Raw genomic sequence first — 21,252 nt, 5'->3', positions numbered from 1 at the left:
GGATGAACTCAGATTTCTCTAGTTTCCTCATTTCCCCTCCCCCCACCTTGTCTCAGTCCCAACCCTCGAAATCAGCACCACCTTGCTAACCTGCAACCTTCTTCCTGACCTCTCCACCCCCACTCCGGCCTATCACCCTCACCTTTACCTCCTTCCACCTATCGCATTTCCAACGCCCTCCCCCAAGTCCCTCCTCCCTACCTTTTATCTTAGCCTGCTTGGCACACCTTCCTCATTCCTGAAGAAGGGCTTATGCCCGAAAAGTCGATTCTCCTGTTCCTTGGATGCTGCCTGACCTGCTGCGCCTTTCCAGCAACACATTTTCAGCTCAGTGGTGAGAGAGGTGACAAGATGGGGAATGAATTAGTTGAGTTGGCTTTGGAGAAAAAATAATCACCCCTTCCTAACCTCCTTAATCAGTAACAAATTGTTGGATGAGAAGGTATATTGGGAATTTTCTCAACTCATCAATGATTAAATCCATAAGTGACCAATTAATGGCTGTTAAAGGGCTTTAATACACCAACTTCTTTAGTGACTGTTTTCCAATTGGGAAACCATGGCAACCTGCCAACAGGGTTGTGGGTGATGCCTTCAAATCTGCTAAATTGAGTATTCACAGACACATAAGTGGGCGAGTGTAATGGGGTAGACAATAAAAGCCATGCCCTTGCTTTTCCTTCAAGCACCAACCATACCATCCCCCACCCCGACTTCCTTCTCCGTGCAACAAGAAGATGAAAATGATGCACCAGCTCACAACTGGATCTTCCAGGGAGTAGGCCTAGACTGGCAGATTGGGTGATAACTGATCACCAGTGTGATAGGGTGAGATACTCTCCCTTGCTCGCTTGAAGTTTGGCGAGGGAATCAGGTCTTTATTGGGTGACAGGCATAGTGAGGCCTTGCAGGTTAAGTTGTTGAGAGAGGCTCCGATCATGAAAGCTCTCAGACGGGAACCAGGGATCCAGGGAATGGGTGTCAAATCACATACCTCCTCTTTCCGGCGTGGCTTTTCCTAGTGGATGCTTCTGGATATCCCAAACTTCAGAAAGCCAGCCAACAGTAGTAAAAGTTCAAAAGTAAAATGACACAGTAGCTTGCAGCTTCATGATCATATTCAAATTTGCAGCCTAGTGCCTTTAATCAGGTTGGTTTCCTGTTTATTTTCCAGCTATAATTAAAGCCAAAAATGGGCAGTGTGAGGTGGATTTGGCTTGGGAATCATATTTCTGAGAGTTTGATCCATCTTCTCTGCAGTGATTGGAATGAGCTCAGTGAGGCGGAACTCATAGAATATGAGTTACCTGATTGGGGCTGTTAATCTGGTCCAATCAGAGAGCCCTAACTGACAGATATAAACATAGGTGGCAGGGGGTCTGCTCACTGTAGGAGCCAGCACTGAGCTCACCTGGTCTGTGTCATGTACTACACACATGTAAAATAAAGGGTAACTTGGTGACTGGATACCGGCCTTGTAGAATTATTTCAGTCCCCACCTTAAAACCCGCCCATTACTTTCAATACAAATTCAGCCTTACATCGCAGCCAGTGTGTCTCTGTATTAGACAAAGAATGCATTGAGTTTGATTTGATTCTCTTGTATGACTGACTAGCCTGCTGAAGCTCAGCACAGAGATTTTTCAGTGAGGTATGGCTTACTGAAACTATAATCTTTACCCTAAAATCGTATACTCAGCATTCCCAGAAAAAGAGATGGAAAAAATTGGGGATTTTTTTTGTTTTCAATTGCTATTGTCGATCTTCCTGTTTTTTGTTTTAGAAAAGAAACACAATTTATTGGTGCCAAGCCATGGGTTTCATTAATTTCTTCTGTCTTGATCACTGGAGAGACTATTTTTGAACAGCTAAAAATATAGAAGAAGAACTCCTAATGTTCACACTCCCCCATAGCATTGGACCAAATGTAAGATTTTATAACAGCATTAAGTTATCTTGTGCTCCAGGGATGAATGGCATTTCTATCATTTACAGACTTAGTAATGAGGTTATTATACAAAAATAATGGTAATACCATGGTATTTTAAACAAGATTTTTCTAGTTTGACAGAAGTTAACCTTTACCCTTATTGTAATACTATCCATGGGAGCAAAGCAATTCACATGCTATAAAAAGGTGCATGATCCAGAGAAAGTCCCCCCTCCATAATGTAACATGAAACTCCTGGCAATCACTGTCTGGTAGCCTTCTAAGAAAGATAATGTTAAATGGAGAACTATGCAGTGATGATGGAATGCATGCTTAAATAACTAGGATTCATGCAAAGTTGACAACAGGCTTTTATCATATTGTGTTACCTCATTTTTAAAGATAGGTCATTACAAAAAAAAACAGTGGCCCAACCTACAATTTCTTGGTTTTACAAAGACCAGATGAAGAAGAATCTAATTTCTGGCACAAGTTAATTTTGACTGTTTTTTTCTATTTAGCTTTTAGTTCACAAAATGATATTGGAAGAAGCACTGGCAGTAGTTACTGAAGGGACTTTATTTTTCTTATAATAATGTAATTAAATGCAACAAAAATGTAAATAAGAAAATAATTTCAAATACTTTGTATCGATCTGCCTTATCCTTCATTTAACCTCTTTGTCTTCTACCGTTCTGCCTTAAAGACAACAAGTAACTCTTTGGTACACACTCACTTACATTATTATCCTCAACATTAGGTGCAGACTTAGGTTAATGAATGGATGACATAAAAATCTGAATTTTACACTCTTTATAGAAAAAGCTACAGCTCCTGTATTTAATTATAATCAGATGGCAGGTATTAACTGGGGATTCAGTTGTGCACCCATATTTATAATAGCGCCAAGCATGTTTAATTAAATTGATAAGTTTCTTTTCTAAGTTTATCTTTTTTTGTTGCAGGGGAGTAATAGTGCCCTTTCAAATGGGACATTTATTTGGTCATTGGTTATTTTGATTACGAATTTAGTAGAAGCTGCTTATATAAAGTAGTAAACAGGCACATGTATGGTAATATGTGCCTGTCTGCAGAGCGATGCCAAAAATGTGGGTTCAATTCCTGCACAGGCTGAGACTACCATGGAGAACTGTCCTTATCAAACTCTCCCTCGCCTGAGGCATGGTGACCAGCTCTGTCCAATGAGAGAGTAGCTCTATGGTCTGGGAGGACTATGGCAATTTTATCTGTAAACAAAAACATATAGGTTTTCAAAGACCAGAGTCTAGTTCTTTCCTCCACTGCTTGGATACCCAGTGCTTCCCCAGACTGGAATTTTCCTCCTTTGGTAACACTGATGCTGGCACAGTGTCACTGTCATGGACATCAATACAATTCACTAACACTGGGCCTGTGCTCTGTTGGAGTTGTAAGTCTGTGAGAAAACAGGTTGACTAGAAGATGGATTCTGTCTGAAGATGTTAGGTTGCTTGTTAAGATGTTTGGTTTCTTCCTGTAGGCTTTCAACAGCTGAAATCATCATAAAGCATCTCTTGAAACAATCTTAAATGCCGCTGAATGATGTGGACCACAGACAGAAATTTGGAGAAAACCACATGGGAATTCAAGTTAGGCCTTTCTGGACAGTGTGTGCAACAAGCCCAATTTTCCAAGAGAGTTTCAGGCATACTTGATTTCTCGCCAGTGAGGTACCTATTAACAGAGATTAGTCCTCATACTCACCCTCATTAACACTGAATGTCACCTTATTAATATGAAGCTTTCTATTCCTAGGCACCAAATAGAAACTGAACACTGAGAATTCCCAACACAAAACCAAATGTCTACCTGGTGACACCAGCTCATCACTCACTCTTCTGGTCTGCTATCTTCTGCACCCAGCAATAACAACTCATGGGATGCTCCATGAGCAGTGACTGCAAACACACCACATCTACGATTGCTGGCACCCAACACTTGTTAACTTCTCTGCACCATCATGGCACATTTCCAATCAACTCACTGCCTACTTCGGAAGTGTAATGGTGCACCCCAAGGTGAATTCCAGGGCTGCTTCTCTGCTCTCTTAGTGCACCTTTACTTTGTGCCTACCTGTATATCTGGAATGTTCCTGCCTTGCCTTGTCACTTGTGCCTTGGTTCCTCAGCCAGAGCATAAAAAGCTTTCTTTGCTGCTTAACACAACCGCAAAGCCAGGCAGTTTGTTATGTTTGTCAGCAATCATCAATCAAAGAGTTGTCATGTTGTTGTATGATACCATGCTACCTCAATATCACACCTAAAGCAAGGGCCAGCTGATTGTGTAGCAAACATTCTGCATTTTTTCAACCTAATGGCCAACACTGGTAGTTGAAAAGGAATAGTCCTCAGTTATTCAAGAGAGGCTACTGTCAGTCAAGGGATTCTGATGATGTCTGTCGGGAATAACATCCGTGAACAGTCAAGGGGCTTGGGTGCAGTCAGGCTTTGCTTCCTACAGTCACAGTTGGGGGTCTGTCTCAACACAGCCTGAGGAATGGGCCACAGTCAGTTCTGGGCGTCAGTGGAATGAGCATTGTTGGGACCATCAGGAGCACTGTAGGGGTAGGAAGGCGAAGGGGATCAACACTGGAAATTGTAGGCACAAGTCTGGGATGTGGAAGGGACAAGGGCAGTGAAGAGTTAACCGTGGTATATAAGGGAATGGGAAGTCAATAGAGTAGGTGGACAGGGGATGGTGTATGGAGTGGGGAGACGTGACGGGCAAATACTATCACCGTGGCCTTGCCAGTGGTGGGGGTGGACTGCAAACTGTGCTGCATGATGGTGGACATCACCAACCTAGAGTGACAGGGCTGAGAGAGTGAGGAAGACTGTTCAAGATGGTGAGTAGGACCATGTAAGGTCAAGATGGGCCGTCCAGGGATACCAAGTAGAAAGGGTCACAGAGGTGTGCCCACAAGGTGTGGGCGGCACGGTGGCACAGTGGTTAGCACTGCTGCCTCACAGCGCCAGAGACCCGGGTTCAATTCCCACCTCAGGCGACTGACTGTGTGGAGTTTGCACATTCTCCCTGTGTCTGCGTGGGTTTCCTCCCGATGCTCCGGTTACCTCCCACAGTCCAAAGGTGTGCAGGTAAGGTGAATTGGCCATGCTAAATTGCCCGTAGTGTTAGGTGAAGGGGTAAATGTAGGGGTATGGGTGGGTTGTGCTTTAGCAGGTCGGTGTGGACTTGTTGGGCCGAAGGGCCTGTTTCCACCCTGTAGGTAATCTAATCTAATCTAAAAAAGACATGCAGTGAGGAATCCTGAAGCACATGCTGTCAAATACTGAAAAACAAGTAAGAGTGGAAAATGGCTGCAGATGGCATCAGTGTCCATTCTGATGACCAAAACCAAAAACTCCACAACTGTGGAGACGCTTCGAGTGAAATTGTCTCAGTCATGCATCTGCAGAGTGTGGGTTCACATCATTTGCAAACACATCATCATGGATGTGAAATAAACAAGGTGTGTACAAGTCTGTGGGCTATAAACGTTGGTCACAGGCAATGTTGACCATGTCATTGGTCCTTGTAAATGACAGACTAATATCTCTATGAAGCAGAAGTGATTACAGGCAACCTTAAAAGAGGCACAAATGGGTTACAACGTACAGAGTCAATGCAAAACTTCCTCGAACTCACCAAAATGATGCTCCACACAAAATATCATAGAATTCAGCCCAGTTTACACAAACAGTGGTTTGCGTGTGAAATGAACTTCCTGAGGAAGTGGTGAATGTGGGTATAATTACAATGTTTAAAAGACGTTTGGATAATTACATGAATTGGAAAGGTTTGGCGGCATATGGGCCAGGAGCAGGCAGGTGGGGTGAGTTTAGTTTGGATTATGTTCAGCGTGGACTGGTTGGACCAAAGATCCTGTTTCCGTGCTGTATGATTCAATGACTCTATGTTCTCTGACATGGAAATCAAAAGACTGAACTGAACAATTGAGTAAGATATCTTTACTGGAAATAAAAGGAATGGAACGATAACCTTTTAGGTGCCGATTTGGATTGTGCAATGATTTGAAATAGTAAAAACAATTTGATAGAGAAAATATGTCAACTTATGGGGATTCCAAATCTCAAAGCCATAAATAGTGATCAAGGCATGGTTAGAATGTGAAACTAACTAACATGAAGAGAAGTTGAGGTGAATAACATTGATGCATTTATGGGGAAGTTAGGACAAGAGGGAGAACAAAACTAAATTAGAAAAAGATTTTATTTTACATGGCCATCGGCCATCCCAAAGTGCTTTGAAGCCAGCAAATTACTTTTGACATGTACCCCAGTACTCAGTACTGGAGTATCACTTCAAATGTTTTGTTCAAGCAAAGGCAAAATTCTGCACTTGCCAGAAATCTTAAATAAAAGCAGAAAATGCTGGAAATGCTTAGCAGGTCAGACAGTGTTTGTGGGCGAAACAGAGGGCTGAACCTTACATTTTGTTTGACTAAATGGGAATTATGCTGATTCATTTGGAGGGATTCTTGCCATGAGATCTAGTGAGATTGTTGTAATATCTGATTAAACCTGCCTCATTAATTAGCTAACCTCCTCCAGAGTATCATTCACATCTGATTCTATCCCCATCTTTAAACCCACCATTTTCCCCAACATGTCACCACTCACTGTATATCTGCTGAAACAGAGGCATCCTGGCGCCCAGGGCATCTTTAACAGGGGCTGTGCTCTTGGATGAGCGCTGGCATGCTGAAGGTTCCCTGCTCATTAATGAAGAGAACAGAAGCATGTTAGCATGGAAAATGGTGCAGCATTTCTCCAATTGGAGGTTGTAGTTAAGGGGTGGCACAAAAGTGAGCAGCTCTCTTCCTGGATGTTGGGCAGAGGAGGCCTTGGCACTAGACCCTGCCAACTGGGTGTGAGATTACTACCTGCAGTCTCTATGGTGTAGAGAAACAGCCAGCATTTCTATGTGAAGGTTAATGCCTTTTCTTCATTCTGCCACGGTATGTGCCACATTCTTCCCTCAGCTACCTCACACTCTATATCCTGCATCTACCTCCCACCAAGGCTCATGCTCTACCATATTTTCACCTTCCTGTCAACCCCCTGCCCTCCCACAGCATTACCCCTGCATGGCCTCAGCTGCCACCTGACTCCTCAGGGCACCTTGCCACCTTTACTACATTTGCACTGATACGAACAGCTGTGCCATGCACTTCCATCTCACTCAGTCCCTCCCCTTCTCACATTACAGGAAAAGACGGCCATGGAACAGAAAGGGTCAGACAGGAGGAAGAGTGCCCGACAGTCAGCTCCTCTGCCCCTACAAGGAGAGATTACTGAACCTTGCAGGAGAAGAAGCGAGCAGCCCTGAGATGCAGCCTGGTTCAGTGTGTGCCTGTTCCTGTGTACAGTGTGTCTGTACAGAGGCCTTTTAACGGTTAGCCATTGGTGCACCCTGTACTGACAGTTTGAGCTTCCCAAGGGTCCTGTAAGTGGATTGGAAGTGATGACAAATCTCAGGTGGCAATGCCCGCGGCTGATGGGTAATTGCGACTGATAGCATACCAGCTTGGGTGCTGAGCATTTGGCGACTCTTCACAGCCAGTGGTGAGCTGAAGTTGCCAAGTACCTGATTTGACTTCCATTTTGAGACAGTGGAATAATTGGTGAAGAATACCATTGGTGATTTGGTGGTAATAAAAATGCCATTTAGTTGTGCAAGCGCAATTCTGGATAAAGAAAAGGAAAAAATAAATAAACAATTAGGCACAGTGTCGGGGGTGAGGGAGGGGCAGTATGGGGAGGGGGTGCATTATTTCCCTCACCAAAGCTATTTTGATTTAGTCCCTCCCTTGTTTTCCCTGCCTTTCTAGTTTGTGTTATTGTTACACTACGCCTGGTGGTCACTGTTTGTAATTTGTTGTTCATTAATGGTGCAATTAATGGAGGGCTTTTCAAAAGGTAAGTTAATTGAATAATTAGGCACAGTGACCAATCCTCTGGGCTAGAAGGTCCAGGTTCAAGTTCCACCTGCCCTGGAGGTCTGTTATAACGTCTTTGAATAAATTGATTAAAAATACCTAAACAGGCACAAAATGCATAATCTCCTCCCAAAGCCACATCTAATTTAAAGTATTAGGTCTCCTTTGAGATTTTATTCAGAGTGCATTGTCAGGGGCTATTACCTGCTTAATTTGGCCCAATTTAATATAACTTTGTTCCATTTGGATTAGTGCAGGCTCATGGTTTTAATGGTTTTATTAAAAAGAGAATAAATAGACGCAGACTAAAGCAGTGGCTTTAGGATGTGTAATGCTGTCAATAAAAGCTTATAGAACTGTGAAAGATTGACTCCAATGTAGCCATTGCTAATTTGGACTTTGACCTATATTTTCCAGAGCAGGATAATGGGCAGCAAGACTCTATCATTAGCCCTGGCCCATCACCATCTCTTTTGCCTCAATCCAAATGGTGTCATGCTCTTGGTGGTCCTCTTTAAAAGTATTTTGCTGGATCTTCTTTGCCTACTGTCATCCTCCATACCCTCCCCTACCTCACCGTTTTCTACCTAGTGATGTTAAGCCTCTCAAGCGGAGTATACATCCTGGAAATGTCCTGCCAGCATCAGGACATGTCTCCATCATAGGCATCTCTGACCAGTACTGCATCGCACTTCCTCACTGTTAATGCCATATCTCCAATTGATGCCCAGGATCTTATGTTAGCAGTGTTGATGAAAAATGTCAAACTTACATATCTTTGCTGTTCCTGTCCATGTCTCACTGGCGAAGATTACAGTTGTTACCAATATGTAGAGTCAAAGAGTCATGGCCATGCTTGTGCTGAATGCCTAGATCATGTGGAGTCAATGAAGATTGTTGCTCTTTCTTGTGTGGGTAGTGGGTCCTACATCAAACTCCTTGGAGATGTTGCTTCTGAGCTGAAGTGGTTGATATCCTTAATGATCTGATGCCCAGTTGTGATGGGGGTGGGAGTGGAATGTCTTCGGGGTGTGGTTGCTATTCAGGCATTGCTGCCTTGGTCTTTTCACAGCTGAACCATAAACCGACACCACTATCTTCAAAACTGGTGAAAATATCTTGGGCCACATTTTGGCCAAGACAGCGATTTTACCTGCATCATACAGATCTGCCAACCAATGGTGTTGCTGCAGGATTAGTAATTGGCTTTCTCGAATTTTGTCTGCACCATCAATGGCAGTGGTCCTCAGTTAAATCCTAGAAGGTGTGGTGAAGGGATTGCAAGGGAAATTATCATTATCGGAGAAGAAATAATCAGAGTGATGTGGAATGATTAGGTTAGAGAAAGGTGACAAAGAAGGAATGGGATGATTGGGAAATGAGCCACTTAATTGAGAGAAGAGAGCTGACAATGACCAAAAAAGATAAAGTTTTTTTGTATAATTAGTATTAGTATATGTATTACAGTATTGTGTATAAACTCATTCCTTATGAATATGCAAAACAGCTGCTCATGAGGGAAGCAGTGGGAAATATTGCAGAGTGGATTTATTTTCTTCTGGGTCAGATGCAGGATTGACTATAGTTGGAATCTGGATTTTATACCATGTGCTATAAAGTAATTACTTTACATATTTTCCAGAATGTAAGTGAGAAATAATTTGAAGAAGTTTACAATAGCAAGATAATTGCAACCCCTTTATGGGAATCCTGTGGCATATGGGGGCTCCTCATTAGTTGCACCATCTGAACAAACAGCTTTGTAGGAAGTATCTCCAGCTGCATTCACTCAGAATTGAAATGAATGATCTTGAGATGCAGATCGTTCTGTTATAACACACATTTCGTCAACATGAATTCATTGTAACGTGATTGACAATTTACAGACACTGTTTCTAAAATGAGTAATTTTAAAAGGTATGTTGGCTGTAACACAATTACAGTGCCAAGACATTAAGTGCTGTTTCTCAAGTGTAATTTTTCTATAACTGGGGTTGCACAGGAACACAACCATCACATTATAGACGAACTGACTGTACAGTGGGAGGCAGTCCATGGTATATGGGAGGTGATACGAGGAGCTTTGCACAGGACTTCAATCTTAACCTTGAGGGCCCACACAGTGTTTGGTCAACACTTCTACTCAACGCATGGATTTCTTCTCAGCCAAAGATTGGTCGGATTTCTTAACCTCGTCGCAACTTTATTGTTTGAAATGGTGGGAGAAAGAATAAAGGAATATATTACATTTTTAATGGTCAGTTACATTGCTTTTACATCTTCTAAGATTCCTGACGTGGAAAACTGGATATGCAAAATGATATTATGTTATAGAATCAATGTTCTATCACAGAGAACACGTGACAAGTATGTGGCAGTGCAGAATGATTAACAAGAATGTGTTATTATTGTCAGTGTTCATATTTCCACTGAATGAGCTGACTTTTAGTGGAAGCTATCTGCTGGAACTAAGTAGGAAACTTAATTGTTGCCTGTCGCCAGCCCATTTAACTCAGCACAACTTTTAGCATCCTTCAGTGACTAGTTACAGATTGCTGATGTGATGATAATCTGCAACTACCAATGGAAAGATTTCAAATTAAAAGGATACCATTAAAAGCCAGAAGGACTCTGTTATAGATCTACCAGTGAAGATACAGAAACCGGAAGAATAGATATGTGATGTGGGATGACTCCCCTTCCCCTGCATCCTAGTTATCTGATGCTTCCCTGAAGATCATGCAATAGAATGATGTCTCATGTAGAAGCATTGGCACCGAAATTACTTGGAGAAAGTGAGGACTGCAGATGCTGGAAATCAGAGTCAAAAAGTGTGGCTCTGGAAAAGCACAGCAGGTCAGGCTCCTCGGATGCTGCCTGACCTGCTACACTTTTCCAGTGCCACACTTTTGACACTGAAATTAGATGACTTTGTTCAACTGTGTGATAGACAGGCCGCATGATGGTTAGCACTGCTATCTCATAGGTTTGCACAGGTCTGCACAGGTTTCCTCTTCCAGTCCACAAAGGTGTGTATGTGGATTGACAATGCTAAATTGCCCATAGTGTCCAGGGTTGTGGAGGTTAGCCATGGGGTAGGGGATGAATCTGGGTGGGATGCTCCTTAAAGAGTTGGTGTGGACCTGTTGGGCCAAATAGTCTGTTTCCGCACTGTAGGGATTTGATTCTATATATTTTTGGGTTGAATACATCTTATTAAAGGAAAATACCAGACACATAACCACTCTTAGTAGTAGTTTAAAATGGTTTGCTTAAACTGTTGTTCTAATGTGTGGGATACGTAAACTTTCCAAAGTAATTTGAAGCATACCGAGAACTTTTCAGGTCCTAAAGTAGTGGCCTTTTGACCCATTTGGGACTTTTCTCAATTTGTGACTCATAATGGTCTGATTAGGGGAGCCATTATGCTCAAAATACCAGGACAATTTGAGGTACACAAGCCATAACTCCAGTAATTGGCTGATTAATGAAAATAATACTTGGCTGTTCCTAATAGGCAGATAATAGGGTAAATACCAAACCCAACCATCCTCCATTTTTAATCTGCCTTCCACCACACAAGAAAAATAAGGTATTCAGCTAAGTTTAGATGCAACATATTTATACTTGCTAGAACTGACAGACAAAGATATTCAGTGCTCAGAATTTCCCAGAAGCCTGGGGAACCTAAAATTCTGTGTTGCCTTCTCACAGCAATGACTCACAGCATTGTCAAATTGTCAGACAATTGACAACTTTTCTCGTATAGGATAAGTTGTTGTTATAAATTTGAAATTTGGCCATGTTACATCCTGACAAGTGCAAGATGAAAAGTTTTGTAAACATGTGCCCCTTTCAGAAATATTTATGAGTGTGTGTGATAAGTATAAGTAAATGAGACAACAAAACCTCAAGGTTATTTGGAATCTTGGTGGTTAAATGTCCAATTTACAGCATTTCTGATTTCAAAATATCAATGCTGCAAAATAGACACACTCACATTTGCATCTGGTTATCTGTTCTGTACTCCTGTTAAAGACAGTTCAGAGTTTCATGTTATGAGCTGAAACATGCAAAATGTAACCTTGATCAAATGTATGAGAGAGCAGGAGGTAAAGGTGAGATTTCTGCCCTCTTGTAAGTGATCATTAACTGACTTGACGAAACGGAATTATTTTCAAGACATAGAGCTGACATGTTGCTGAAACCTTACAGACTCAGTTTCAGTTCCATGTGATTTGATGTCACTAAGACATAGCTATGTGTGATTTGAAAAGATAGGAAACATTAAAATAATATCTGGAAAATTATGTGTAACACAAATGGCAATTCCTGATATGCACAGAAACAGGTGGACCTCTCTTCATGAGATTTTGTAAAATCAGCTTCCTGAGATAATATTCCTCGATTTGAGGTATTTAACTAATACCTAGAATTAACTATGGACTAGGCATGATATTTTAGACTCTCTGTCTCTCTTTTGTGTTCTTCTTGTTCATTCTTCAAAATGAAGATGATCATCTTCAATATCTGGGGTATTTTGTTTCCACTAGCTTCTTTGGTAACATTTAAGACTGTTTTGTGCACATAAGCTTAATCTGTAAATAGGACGGGATACTGCAGACAATTGAGTTTTGAATGAGTGAGTCTCACAATTTACTGTCCTTGCAATCTTCAGTAACACTTATATTAAAATCGGAACAATGCAGAAAAGACTAGATGGCCCCAGCACAAGGATGACATGCAAATGTATTTTTGATATGTGATGCTGATCAGAATTGTATCAAAAATGCAGAAAAAGTGAGAAAGGAAATGAGCAGCGATTGCATGGGGGCGCTGTACGGACTGTGGGAAAGGGGAAGCTTACAAGAAGGAATGATGCAATGTGTTGTTAAAACATCGAACATCCTGAATGCCTCCCCTGAGGGCTGTATTGGCTTTGGCTCCTTGCTTTTGGTATGTGGAGAGAACAAAGAATTTCTAGTGTTTTTAACTTGTAACATTTGTCTTACAAGGAAGAAAATTGCAGTGTCATATGGTTCTAGAAAACCAGCTCCAGATATTTTGCAGACCATGCACTGACTCTGTCTGGCAACTTTGTCAGGCTGAATCAGACACTAGTATGATATCTGACCCTGAGATGAGCACCCATCTGGGCCATTAGTAAGACTGTAGATCACCAACATTATGGAATTGCCTGACTTCCTTTTTATTCATTCACAGGATGGGGATATTGTTGGCAAGGCCAGAATTTGTGAGAAGATTTGTAGCTCGGGTGCTCGTTGTTGTGGCTCTGTTGGGACAACACTACTATTATAGGACAAGCCAAACAGAGAACAGCCAGGGAATTCCTAGAGGCATGGCATTCATCCACAGATTCAATCAATAAGCACATTGACCTGGACCCAATATACCGACCACTGCAACAGACAGCTGGAACTGACAACCGGAAGTGGCAGAGACAAACCACTATAAATGCCGGAGGAAACACTATAGAAGTGCTTCACAGGAGGCTCCCAAGCACTGAGGAGGGCACCCAGACAGGGGACGAAACGTCTGCAACACAAATTCCCAGCTCGGCGAACAGAGCCACACCAGGCCAAAATTTATTGTCAATTGCTAATTGCCCTTGAGGAGATGGTGATGGGCTTCCTTCTTAAACTGAGATATTTGAATCATCGATAGTCACAGATGAGGTGCTGGAAGACTGGACGTTGGCAAACGTGGTGCCACTGTTTAAGAAGGGCAGTAAAGACAAGCCAGGGAACTATAGACCGGTGAGTCTGACCTCGGTGGTGGGCAAGTTGTTGGAGGGAATCCTGAGGGACAGGATATACAAGTATTTGGAAAGGCAAGGACTGATTAGGGATAGTCAACATGGCTTTATGCATGGGAAATCATGTCTCACAAACTTGATTGAGTTTTTTGAAGAAGTAGCAAAGATGATTGATGAGGGCAGAGGAGTAGATGTGATCTATATGGACTTCAGTAAGGTGTTCGACAAGGTTCCCCATGGGAGACTGATTAACAAGGTTAGATCTCATGGAATACAGGGAGAACTAGCCATTTGGATACAGAACTGGCTCAAAGGTAGAAGACACAGGGTGGTGGTGGAGGGTTGTTTTTCAGTCTGGAGGCCTGTGACCAGTGGAGTGCTACAAGGATCGGTGCTGGGCCCTCTATTTTTTGTCATTTACATAAATGATTTGAATGTGAGCATAAGAAGTACAGTTAGTAAGTTTGCAGATGACACCAAAATTGGAGGTGTAGTGGACAATGAAGAGGGTTACCTCAGATTACAACAGGATCTTGACCAGCTGGGCAAATGGGCTGAGAAGCGGCAGATGGAGTTTAATTCAGATAAATGTGAGGTGCTGCATTTTGGGAAAGCAAATCTTAGCAGGACTTATACACTTAATGGTAAGGTCCTCAGGAGTGTTGCTAAACAAAGAGACCTTGGAGTGCAGGTTCATAGCTCCTTGAAAGTGGAGTCGCAGATAGATAGGATAGTGAAGGAGACGTTTGGTATGCTTTCCTTTATTGGTCAGAGTAATTGAGTACAGGAGTTGGGAGGTCATGTTGTGGCTGTACAGGACATTGGTTAGGCCACTGTTGGAATATTGCATGCAATTCTGGTCTCCTTCCTATCGGAAAGATGTTGTGAAACTTGAAAGGGTTCAGAAAATATTTACAAGGATGTTGCCAAGGTTGGAGGATCTGAGCTACAGGGAGAGGCTCAACAGACTGGGACTGTTTTCCCTGGAGCATCGGAGGCTGAGGGGTGACCTTATAGAGGTTTACAAAGTTATGAGGGGCATGGATAGGGTAAATTGACTTAGTCTTTTCCCTGGGGTCAGGAAGTCCAGAACTAGAGGGCATAGGTTTAAGGTGAGAGGAGAAAGATATAAAAGAGACCTAAGGGGCAGCATTTTCACACAGAGGGTGGTACGTGTATGGTATGAGCTGCCAGAGGAAGTGATGGAGGCTGGTACAATTGAGGCATTTGGATGGGTATATGAACAGGAAGGGTTTGGAGGGATATGGGCCGGGTGCTGGCAGGTGTGACTAGATTGGGTTGGGATATCTGGTCGGCATGGACGGGTTGGACTGAAGGGTCTGTTTCCATGCTGTACATCTCTATAACTCTATGTTAAGGCCCAGAGGTCTGAATCTGTCACAGTGATGCTAGGACGAGTTTCAGAGTTTTTATCCAATGACAGTGAAGGAACGGTAATATAGTTCCAAATCAGGATGGTGGGGTAGCTTGGAAGGGTGCTCCCATGCATCTGCTGCCTTGGCTGTCTAGGTGATGGAGATTGCAGGTCCAGAAGGTGCTTTCAAAGGGGTTATAACACTCCTTTAAACATCGTGGAATCTTATTATAATTAAAGGTGCTATATCAATCCAAGTTACATTATTGTTGATTTGCCTTTACTTAATAATGATGGTATTTTCACCTGCACAGTATGTCATATCAGACCCGAGTGTCTCTTCCACGTCACTGCGTTATATAATTGCAAAGATTGTTACATAGCTTTGTTTTGAAAGGAACTGAGCAATTTCCTTTTGGTTGGGATAGTAATGACTCATACTGAATTCAGTGAAATGGAATGGCTAGTGACTGAAGGGTCAGTCAAGGGTTGGTATTCAGAACAGCCAACAAAGACTGCTTAGTTTTGCAGCACAGTAGGATTTTATGTCAAAGTCTTTAGGACAATGAATACATTTTGTCATTGCTGTGTGTAAAGAAGTGCAGCAATGATAAAGCCTTCATTGTTGAAGTTAATATATGGGAAGTACACTTGAAGGAATTATAATATTTCAGTATGAGTCACCATGGTCAGAATCCAGTGGGAAGGTAGCAGAGTTTTTTTTAACCAGGTCACAACTGATTACTTCACAGCCTTATATGGGTATGCAGGAACAGGATAGTGCAAGGAGCATGCTAAATGATTTAATATTACTAATCAGCTGCATTTTTATTAAAGGAACTCCATCTCTGATTATAATTGTGCTAAACTGTAAGCTAACAAAGAGTGATTGAAGTAATGAAGAGAACATTTGCTAATGCTGACAAAAAGCTTACATGTTCCTGTGAAAACAACCACTTGTTAACCTTTCCTGGGCCCTACAGGGATTTGAAAGTTCTGCAAACACAGATTTAACCTATGGGAAGCTGACAGGATTGGATCAAAATGCTGATGAAGTAAACATAAAATAAGGTTGGGGGATGTTCAAAGAGACACCCGATGCGATTCTGACAGATTTCCTTCAGGTGAGTTATGTTTAAAATATCTCTATTTACTTGGGAGTCACCTGGCATGGAGGAAGACACAAATCACATGATCACACATTGGAGCCCCACTTTTCATAGGCACCATTTAAAAGCAGCATACTCAGTTCTTTCATTTTCCTACTCGCTTTTACTTTCAAAATGTATCATTTCACACTTCTTTTCCCTTTGTACTGCTCCTGACACATATCTGTCTCTTGTCTCGTCTTGTATGTTGCCGTTTTTCATAGTGGTCATCACACTTTGACAGATAACCCTCAATTTGGTGATATCAGCAGATTTCAGTCTTGCTCTCTCACTTCATAAATCTAAGTAAGTTATGCTTATAATTTAAAAGAAGCAGAAACAGCAGTTCATCTCACCACATCTTTCCAGTTAAAAGGAGTACATAAAGGTAGTGCTACAGTCTGGTAAACCAGAGGCCAGAAACATGATTTCAAATCGTTCAACAGATGAGCCAGTGCTCCTCATTGTGAGGACAAAGAGTTGGGAAACCTCAATGTCTATCACCCAGGATGGCTGAGTTGGACCACTCTTGAGCAAGGTGGTCAGGCTGTAGAGTCATAGAGTCATACTGCGTGGAATCAAACCCTTCAGTCCAACTCATCCAAGTCAGCCAAGTTTCCCAAACAAAACCAGTCCCACTTGCCTGCGTTTGGCCCATATTCAGCTAAACCTTTTCTATTCATGTAACTGTCCAAATGCCTTTCAAATGCTGTAACTGTACCTGCATCTACCACTTCCTCTGGCAGTTTATTTCACAAGCAAACCACCCTCTGGGTGAAAAAGTTGCCTTTAAGGTTCCTTTTAAATCCTTCCCCACTCAACTTGAACTCCCCAACCCTAGGGAGAAGACCTTTGCTGTTCACCTTGTTTAGGTCCCTAATGATTTTGTAAAACTTTATAAGGTTACCCCTCAAACTCCTAGTGTCCAGTGAAAAAGGTCCCAGCTTATCCAGTCTCTCCTTATAACACAAATCCTCTAAACCCGGTAACATCCTTGTAAATCTTTTCTGCACCTTCTCCAATTTAATAATATCCTTCCTACAGTAGGATGACAAGAACTGTGCACAGTACTCCAGAAGAAGCCTCACCAACATCCTGTACAACTGCAACATGACGTCCCAACTCCGATAGTCAATGGTCTGAATGTCTGCCAGACCAAATCAGCAGTAGTAAGTGAGAAATCCAATAATAGGGAAGGATTCACCTTGAACATATTGTCACCAATCCACTGGTCACATATGTATTGTGTAAAAACCAAGTCCCATCTTCATGTTGAGAACAAGCTCCATTGTGTTTTGATGTTCAACTGCTATGATAAATATCACAGTTCAAGACTACGCATCCATGGTGTGCGTGAGGTGTTAACTGCAATGGAATTGTATTCCGCCACAATCTGTAATCTCACACATTGCATTTAATCCCATGCTGTCATTGCTATCAATTCAGAAATCAGCTCTGCATCAATGAAGAGGTCAGTACAAGGAAGCATGTCAAGGGGAGCACCATGTGTACTTAAAAATTGGATGCTGGTCTGGTAAACTACAATCCAGGACTTCAGGCATGCCAGAGAGTGAAAGTAACTTGCATCCAGTTGAGTTAAGTGGTCCCACAACCAATGGCTTAGATCAACATACTGTGAATGTGGACAATTAAACAACTGATTGGTGGAGAAAGTTCCACAGATTAGCAAAATGCAATAACTGCTGGACTTCCAAGTATCAGTCATATCTCATAAATATATAAACAAAAATCCCTTTACCCTATCGTTTGCTTTACATCCTCAACCATTAATGTGATTATATTCTTCTTGATTAATGTCCCATTGGTCTGAGTCTTAGCAGAAATCAGCTGAGTGTCATTGTTGACGAGTTTTGTGGAGGGTTTCCATCTGTGAGCCCTAGTGAGTTTTCTCATGCTATCCTCCCAAATTTGCCTTCTTACCTGTGTACCATACCCCTATGGCACTCCACTTCTTAAATTCTCCAACTTGTCACAGGCAGAAGTACTCATCACTACCAGGACCTCACTGGACTCCTGGAACTGGCACTACTTTTATAGCCCGGCTATGCACCCAGTCATGTACTGGCAATCTGAAGCTGTCCCGCACAGTGTCTTTTATTTGCCCTGAATTTACCACAGAGGGTAATAGGCACCCTACTTTGCCAATGGAGAACTTCAGGTCCTGCTAGGTAGGAAGATTATGTGTTGTCACTGTCCATGGACTGTGTCCTGAGATGTTGGTGACTGGTCATGGTAATGACACTGAACTCTATTTCAGGAATTGTCACCACCTAGTTTCTACGTGATGGGTGAGAGAATGACAAACTGCACATCAATGAGGTGAGATGATGCCATAGTGTTGATGTGAATATATGTAAATAGGCCTCTCGCTGCAAGAATCTCATCTCACTGTTTCACACTCTTTGCTCTCAATGTTGAGAAATGCCTTTCAGACTATCTCACATAGTTTTCCAACTTGCTCACCAATGCTCCTGCCATTCAGGCCCTGGGAAAACTTTGCCCTTGTTTCTGAGAGAAGGATTTTCCACTTTGAAGGGACTTTGAATGTTTTATAAAAATTCTGATAAACCACATCTACTTTGTCTCCTTTTATCTCTATTTTATTCCAGGAATGATTCGGAGATGCCGGTGTTGGACAGGGGTGTACAAAGTTAAAAATCACACAACACCAGGATATAGTCCAACAGGTTTAATTGGAAGCACTAGCTTTCAGAGCGCTGCTCCTTCATCAGGTGGTTGTGGAGTGTAAGGTTTTAAGACACAGAATTTAGAGCAAAGGTTTACAGTGTGATGTAACTGAAATTATATATTAAAAAAGACCTGGATTGTTTGTTAAGTCTCTCATCTGTTAGAAGGACCATGTTGGTTTCAGTTCTTTCATATGTAAATTGCAAATCCCAGACTGCTGAAATATTCTCCCACTGGGAGGAAAGACTCCTATCTGGTGATTGTTATGCGGTGCCCATTCATCTGTTACTGTAGCCTCTGCTTGGTCTCACAGTCAGAGAACACTTCATCAGTCTGGGACATTCGACCTCAGACTTTCAGGTGACCATCCTCCAAGGCAGACTTCGGGATAGGCAGCAATGAGAAATGCTGAAAATGTGTTGCTGTAAAAGCGCAGCAGGTCAGGCAGCATCCAAGGAGCAGGAGAATCGACGTTTCGGGCATGAGCCCTTCTTCACATTTTCAGCTCTGATCTCCAGCATCTGCAGTCCTCACTTTTTCCTAAGAATGAGAAATGGCCGAGCAGTGTCTGATAGCCAAGTTCGGGACCCATCGGGATGGCCTCAACCGGGACCTTGGGTTCATGTCACATTACAGGTGACCCCATTGCACTATACACACGGACAGACACACAGACACACTCTCCTACACACAGTTCTACACACACACACACTCCTACATACACATGTACCCTGTCACACACTTGTGCCCATTTATAATCACACTCACGCAAACGCACCCACTCTCTCACAGACACTCACAACACACAGGCACACACACACACACACACACACTCCTATACACACACACACACACACCTAAAACTGCATGAATCCATGTAAGATACTGTAAATTCATTTTGTAGATTAGAATCAGTCCAAACATTATGGCACAGACAGTATCACACAGGGGAGCTCACACCTTCAATACATTATCTGGGCTGACAGACATCAATTGTTAAAGTTCACTTGAGAATGTAAGTTTTGAAAAAAAGTTTTACGATTTACATATGAAAGAACTAAAACCAACATGGTCATTCTAACAGATGAGAGACTTAACAAACAATCCAGGTCTTTTTCAATATATAATTTCAGTTACATCACACTGCAAACTTTTGCTATAAATTATGTGTCTTACAATCTTATACTCCACAACCATCTGATGAAGGAGCAGCGCTCTGAAAGCTAGTGCTTCCAATTAAACCTATTGGACTATAACCTGGTGTTGTGTGATTTTTTACTTATTCCAGGAAGTTGTCCAACACCATTTTTTTTTAAACTTCCTGCTGAGTTGCCTTCATTTATTTCATGTTTCTCCATAGATTTAGCAATTTCATTCCACGTTAAAAACTCTATGAAGTCATTTCTTATTTCTAAGATTAGAAGACTCTCAATACCAGAAGGTGGTTGGGAGTGTGCTGGTGAAGGGCTTAAAAAGTGTACATGTGAATGAATATGCTGGCGCAGAAACGTTTTGGCTGCTGTTTTTGAATATCAGTGCAAAGGTTTTGTAACTACTTAACAATATTGTTGCTCATTTGCTCCACAGGCTTATAACACTGATTGCTCTTCTAGTTAAGGATTAGATCTGTCCCTGCAATACGCTGGGCCCATAGAAATGTCTTGAAACTGGAAGTGCAGATGTATATCAAATGTGCTCTAACTGACTGATAGCTAGGCTGTGGGGTTTAAGATGGTGGGTGTGCTGGAAAGTATAAATGAAGATTAACCCTTTGTCATTTAGCAGCAACAAAACTAATACAACTGGCTTACAGTTTCATAATTCATACCAATGAGACTCATATAAAATATGGTCATGTAACCGATGATACAAGCATCAGTAAGAGAGATATAGAATAAGCAGGTGAAGAGAGAGGTCTACACTACAGAGCTGCATATGATAACTTACTAAGTACAGATGTAAATAAAAGAATACTTTGTGGCAAGGAGCAAGCAAACTCAAGGACAGTGTATGTGCAGCCACCCATAGCGTCGAGATGCTCCAGACTGGTATCTCAATGTGCAGGAAGCAGCATTGGCTTATGGGACAAGATACAGCAAGGTTGCATCTGGGGAAATAAAATAAATCTTCAGTACTAGGAAACAAAAATGAATCCAAGGGTCACTCCTGAAAAGAGAAGACTCCCAAGACTCCAAAGGTCCTCAGAAAATTTCAAAGAGGCAGCTGGTAAAATGTGGGAAGAGTTTGAAGATAGGTCAAGTCTCAGAAGGCATTGAGAAAAAAAATTTCAGAGGCAGCAAAAAAAACCCCAGAAGA

The 21,252-nt window shown here is 42.0% G+C and overlaps 1 long non-coding RNA gene and 1 pseudogene across 1 annotated transcript; both read left to right on the top strand.

The window, feature by feature from the left end:
- The first annotated feature begins 12,595 nt into the window (after positions 1-12,595).
- On the top strand, positions 12,596-12,685 carry LOC140480960 (U6 spliceosomal RNA; annotated as a pseudogene).
- A 477-nt stretch (positions 12,686-13,162) lies between these two features.
- On the top strand, positions 13,163-18,639 carry LOC140480225 (uncharacterized). Its single transcript, XR_011961219.1, has 3 exons — positions 13,163-13,705; positions 16,063-16,203; positions 18,506-18,639. It is a non-coding gene; the product is annotated as an uncharacterized lncRNA (long non-coding RNA).
- The last annotated feature ends 2,613 nt before the right edge of the window (positions 18,640-21,252 follow it).

Source organism: Chiloscyllium punctatum, chromosome 8, assembly GCF_047496795.1.
Source record: "Chiloscyllium punctatum isolate Juve2018m chromosome 8, sChiPun1.3, whole genome shotgun sequence".
NCBI classification, from domain to species: Eukaryota; Metazoa; Chordata; class Chondrichthyes; order Orectolobiformes; family Hemiscylliidae; genus Chiloscyllium; species Chiloscyllium punctatum.
Note: the sequence above shows the minus strand (reverse complement) of the source record. Positions and strands in the feature narration are given on the sequence as shown.